Source organism: Oreochromis niloticus, unplaced genomic scaffold, assembly GCF_001858045.2.
Source record: "Oreochromis niloticus isolate F11D_XX unplaced genomic scaffold, O_niloticus_UMD_NMBU tig00000601_pilon, whole genome shotgun sequence".
In the NCBI taxonomy this organism is placed as follows: domain Eukaryota; kingdom Metazoa; phylum Chordata; class Actinopteri; order Cichliformes; family Cichlidae; genus Oreochromis; species Oreochromis niloticus.
In genome coordinates, this window is record NW_020327194.1 from 6,987 (window position 1) to 13,373 (window position 6,387).

The 6,387-nt window shown below is 40.0% G+C and overlaps 1 long non-coding RNA gene across 1 annotated transcript; it reads left to right on the forward strand.

The window, feature by feature from the left end:
* The first annotated feature begins 402 nt into the window (after window positions 1–402).
* Window positions 403–3,576, forward strand: LOC112844623 (uncharacterized). Its single transcript, XR_003217363.1, has 3 exons — window positions 403–882; window positions 1,099–1,218; window positions 2,648–3,576. It is a non-coding gene; the product is annotated as an uncharacterized LOC112844623 (long non-coding RNA).
* Window positions 3,577–6,387: the final 2,811 nt, after the last annotated feature.

Genomic DNA, 6,387 nt, shown 5'->3' on the forward strand with positions numbered 1-6,387 from the left:
GAAATGACACACAGGGGTACATGTAATGGCTGATCAGACCGTTGTGACACATGAGGGGTAACAAACAAACACAATCATAAATCACAAAACAATGCAGTACAGTCTAGTTTGTTAATAAACTAAACACTAAAGAAGAAAATCAAAACCATTAAACCATTAAACTCAAATATTTAATTAAATGCAAATACTTTGTTTTTAAATTGAAGAAAACACACATTCTCCCCTTCAGCAGGGAGTGGTGGTGTGGTCCAATTATCCCTCTTTGCATTTAGTGCTTTCAAACCCTGGCTACCATCTTTTGTCCAGCAACTCCCGGGGATGATGGCAGGTAAGAAGTAAAAAGACAAAGGTTAGTCAAAAATCAAAGTAATGAAGTGGCATGAATACATAAGTAAAGTAAATGTGCGCGCTTACAAATAGAACAAATGTATCCACACCAATCAATAAAGTTATTGAAAACTAAAGTGTGTTACTGTGTTCAAATGAAGAAATGAAAATACAAGAGTTACTGACTTTAGAGTGTGGCCACGGGTTTGGCCATCACAATGTGCAGACTCCAGCTGTGGTAATGTGGGCGGATGAAGATGGTCACTGATGGACCTCCACCCCTGCCTTCTGGTCATCTGTGTTACTGATTAAGACTTACCTCTGCTCTGTGCGTGTGTGTGTGTGTGCATGTGTAACAGTGCCCCAAGCAGATGAGGGCACAGCAGGCGTGATGCCAACTCATGCAGCTTCTCCTTAGAAGTCACTCAGCGCCCCGTCCGTGTAGACAAAGAGCAATAATGGGAGAAAAAAGACACAGACTAGGCTCCTCCAGGCAGACCCATTGCTAACCAGCCTCTGAGTGCTGAATGAGAAGGCAGACCCCCGCCATGCCAGGTGATTTCAAAGACAAGGGTGTGTTATCTGTAGTTTGTGTGGGAGACAGTGTGATACGCTCCCTCTGTACATGGCTAATCCCCTCATATGGCACAGCTCCGACTCCACCTCAGGGCCAAAACACAGAGGCACCGTAGCATGAATGTAGCTCTGTGCAATATTAAAAAGAATAAAGAAAATGAAATAATAATTAAATCTAGCGCTGTGTTTTCATAGATTCACCAGGTCTTTCTCCCAGTGAGAGCGATGATTCAGCTTCTCATCTGGGTCCTGTGCCAGTATAGCATTTACTAGCAGATGGATAAACAGGTTTGGAAATCCCCTCCCTGTACTAAGGTTTGTGACACACACACACACATTCACGTGGCAACACAATGAGTGGCTTCCAGGAGAGACTCGCCCTTTCAAACTAACGATTCATCAATAATGTTTAGCCAGAATTGAAGCATCTGAATACACAGCATGTCTGTGCTCTGGCACTCCTTGAGTCAAAGATCTAACAGCTCCAACCAGATGTTTTGGCTGTGCTCCAGTTGTTGTTTGTTGGGTAAAAACTGGTTAATTAAAGTTAATTATGAGTTTGTTTTGCTTTGTAGTTTTAATTGGCATGTTTATCTCTGTTTACTTCATACAGCTCATATCTTCTTAATAATAGTATGCAGGTTGAACGCCACAACTGGTTGTCTTAAGGTTGACTTAAATGAAAGAATACAAACCAAACTGTGAATGTTGGGAGTTAAATTAACTTCAAGGTGATTGGCTGATGACCAAAGCAGGTCATAGTTTGGAACCATTTGCATGTTTGTATTTTAGTATAAATGTCTGACTGTATGGTTGATTTGAAAATGTAAAGTTATTTTAACGCGTGGCTTTTATTCAAACTCTGAAGCACTTTGTAACTCTGTGTTTGGATAAAAGTCCATCAAGTTATGAACCCATCAGCACATCCATGATTCTTATATCACCTTCCAAAGGTGCTCCATTAGACTGAGATCTGCTGACTACAGTGGCCATCAGAGTACACTGAACTCACTGTCATGTTCAAGAAAACAGTTTAAGATGATCTAAGATTTGTGACACGACACGCTGTTCTGCTGGAATCAACCATCAGAGGAGAGGTACACTGTTCTCATAAAGAGACGGACATGTTCAGCAATAATACTCAGGCAAGCTGTGATGTTTACCTGAGTATTATTGCTACTCGGTTGATACTAAGGGGCCCAAAATGTGCCAAGAAAATACCCCCCACAGTGACACCACCACCGCTAGTCTGCACAGCTGACATAAGGCAGGATGGATCCATCCTTTCATGCTATTTATGCCAAATTCTGACCCGACCATCTGCATGTCAGAGCAGAAATCAAGACTCATCAGACCAGGCAACATTTTTCCAATCTTCTCATGTCAAATTTGAGAACTGTAGCTTCAGTTTCCTGTTCTTAGCTGACCAAGATGCTCTTCTGCATTCTTTGGTTGTAACAAATGGTTGTATGAGCTACGGTTGCCTTCCTATCAAACATTTTTCTCTGACCTTTGACATCAATAAGGCAGTTTTTCCAAGAGAACTGCCTTTCACTGGGTATTTTCTCTTTTTTGTCACCGAAAAGGGTGTCCGTGCTGCTACTTGTCTTATTTTGATAATCCTAGTCTGTGCTCCCATGTTTGTCCACTTCCCTGATCACCCCTCAGTGTATATACTGTCTCTGTTTTCCTCTGTCCTTTGTCAGAGTGTCTGTTCACCTACCCCGTGTCTCCATGTTCCCAGTGTTCTAGGTTTCCGAGTGTTTTCCCAGTTTAGGTTTTCATGGTTGGTTCTGTTTGCTACTCAGCCAGAATAAACAGCTCGCTTTTTTAAAAGTAGGCTCCAGAATGGATGATGGGATGTTCGCATGTCTTTATGTAACACTGAGTGTGCTGAACTAAAGGTAGGCCTAGTTTCATTTTCATGGTCATTATTATCAAGACAATGATTAAGCCTTATTCTGATTATTTCTCCCTTTTGGAGGTGTAACTTTTACATGAGGGGTGTAGGAACATTTCCCCCTGAATATATTTTGATAAACTAATGTTGAAGTCACTGTTTATTGTTGTATTGTTGATGCAGCTAGAATAAATGCTTTTAAATAAAAGAATAACCATTCAAAGTGCTCAGTGGTGAAACAGTAACTCTTTCAGATTTTGACAGCTGGACAAGTGATGCCTTATTCAAAGAAACATGAGATGAGTTCAGCATATTATCTGAACAGAGATCATTCAATGAGCAAGAATAAACACTGACAAGAGAAACACTTCACTGTTGATTATCATATGAAGTCTAATGAAAGCTGTTAATCTGTTAATATCCTGTTAATCTGCATACAGCAAATAAAGAACATGTGACTTTAAAGCATCCAGCAAAGTGATAACTGTCCTCTGCCCACTAAGTAGTGACTCTACAAAAGATTACATTCAATATCATCTTTATATTATATTTATATTATATTTAGTTATTCTCCAGTGCAACAAAGCCATGTAGGGCAATGTAAGGAGCTCTGTGATTGGTTAGGAAAGGACAGACTGGCTACCTCGATTTTTCTTCACTGCACATCGATCCATAGCTTTGCACTGCAAAGGCTAACAATAGACTTTTGCTTTTACAAAGACATTTAGCCTCGGTATTCCCTCTCTTAAAATGCCACTGGACACTGGAGTGAAATGGAGCCCTGATCCAGAGTTTTATTGTTCCTAATATTTCTTATAGATAGCACAGATAGTGCCCCACTGCAATAATCACTCATGTCTAGATATTCCTGTTAAAAGGGAGGTTTTCCTCCCTACTGTTGCATAGCAACAATGGCAAACACAAGCTATTCTATAAAACGATCTAATTTAAACGAATAATCCAGCAGAAGCTTCAGACAGCCATCATATGACAGTGAAACACTGCCATCTGCTGGACTCGAATTACACAGACGCTGCTTTGACAGGTGAGGGAGTTTCAACGAGTCTGCAATGACTCAAGCATCAAACTACAAAACTATTATAGCGGACATGGTGCTCTAATGGCTGCTTCATTAACGCAGGTCAGAAAGGATAAAAGAAAATCAATAAATTATGAAACACAAAACTTCTCTTATTAGCACAACACTGCCCAGGGCTCAGGAAGTGAGTGTATTCCTTATAGCCTATTAAACCATAGCATGTTATTTTGATGTGTTACAGATGAAATGGCTATCCAGTAACATTCAGCCACAAAAATGCTTTTTTAATAATTTTTTTTTTTACAGCTTTGCACTTTTACACAAGTTTTATCATCAGTGTCACAATGACTGCTGCTAAAATTGAGTACAAGATATTTGTTAGTCTGATTAAAAGGTCTTGATGCATGCTCAATCATCCAGGTAAGTAAATCTCCAAAAGTTGATTCTGTTCATCTGGACGTAGCGTTTTCAGTGGGAGAAACGTTTCATCGCTCATCCAAGTGACTTCTTCAGTCTCAGCTGACTGCAAGTTTACCCAATCTTAGAAACAGTACATTTGCATAATGACTGAAACCAGCCCACTGAAGGAACAATGGGCTGGGAGGTCAGTTCGTTCCTCATGATTCTGCAAATTCTCATGACCACTGATCAATGGCCATGAGTACCATTCACAAAGAGTTGTGGAATGGCTGCAATCACAGCATTGTAAGATGGTGAAAGATGTACCCTTAAGCCCCCTCCTCAATCCTCAAACTAAAGGTGCACCTTTAGTTTTGTAATTTAATTCTTCCATCCATTTTCTATCCCTGGCTGGGTCGTGGGGCAGCAGCCTAAGCAGAGAAGGCCACACCTCCCTCTGACAGAGAGGTCACTACCCAAACCTTGTTACCATGGCTGAAGGTAAGGACGTAGATCGACTGGTAAAGCGAGAGCTTCGCTTTTACTTTCAGCTCTCTCTTCACCACGACAGATCTGTACAGTGTCTCCAGTCTGCGTCTGCACCCGCAGCACCAATCCATCTGTGAACTCCCGTTTCCCTTCTTACATCACTCGTGAACAAGACTGCGAGATCTGTAATTTAATAAAAGCAGTCATTTGTTTGTCAGAGTGCACCATCCATTTCACACCCTGTTCTTTCTTTCCTGTCTTATATGGAAATTCACTTTGTGTAGCTGTTTGGGAGCCTGTTAAACTTCATTTATAGAGAGGTGCCTTATCATTTAGCCAGCTCTTTGAAGCAAAGCAGGTTCAAACTTAAACTTGAAGCTGTGTTAGCACTAATATTCATATTATTATACAAATATTGCCAAAGTACTACAATGAGTTTATGCAAGTAGCGTTTTCTGCAGAAAACTCTCATTGCTAATTAATTACTTTGCTGGTCTGATTAGAGTGATTTGAGTTTTTGAATGACCTCATATGACACAGTAATATCAAGGCTTCTTAGGTGTTGCATCTGTGACTTATTGCTTTGTGATGGACAAGCACAGTTTTAAAATCTGAGGCTAGAGATGAACAGACACAGTGTCTAAGAAACATACAGTTTTCTTGCCTTGTTTGGATCTGCTCAGAGGAGCTTTGTGTTCATGAAGAAGGATCGTTAATAAAAGTGACGCTAACTTGATGTTGTTTGGCATCAATGTTTAATAATCTTAGAATCATTTAATACTTCTTAAAATTATAGTCATGTGAATTATCTATTGCAGTTATTGTTGACAAAAACAGAAAATTTCCATCGTATTGTATCGTGTAACAGCTCACATATTAAATGTAAATGATTTGTTGAACTGAAGACATGATGAATGTTCCTGCATTAAAACACATCCAGCCTAGTGTTCTCACTCTACCTAAATGGATCTGCTGCATTAGTAATATAGGGGAGTTGTGTTTCAGTCTTTTCCACATGAGGACACTTACCTTTAGTTTTTGCTTTACTGATGAGTGGCTGGTTAACCTGCAGTGGTTGAAGTACGTGTCGGTCGTCTGGAAGAGAAGGTGTAGATGATGTCTTTAATTAATGTAATGCTCTGAAGGTGTCAGTGATTACTGTGAATTCATTATAAAACTGGATTTCAGTGAATAAAGTGAATAAAGACAGGCCCTCATGGTGAAGCTCAGGTGTGCATAAAGTGTGGCAGGAGAGCTTTGTCATACTTTCAGATATTTTACATGAGCCAGTCTTTCAAAAAATAATTCATTCATCCACAGGTATCACAATGCTGATATCTGAAAGTAAACTGATATATATCCCCGACTAGGTTTACTACTAAATAAAGGATCGCCCCAAAATGACCAAATATATAAAGACACTCTCCAGAAGAACAAAAAACACATTTACATGTATAGATTCATTCCAAACAGCTCTCATTCCTCCAAACGCATACCGATGATTTGTCACATAGCATCGTTACGTGTTGGGATGAGAACGTGTTGTTTCCAAAGCACCACAAATTGGGTTGTCTGTAGCTCAGGTAGAGCAGGAAGCCTACTAATCAGAAAGTTGCTGGTTCAATCCCCGTCTGCTCCAGTCTGCATGCCAAATATC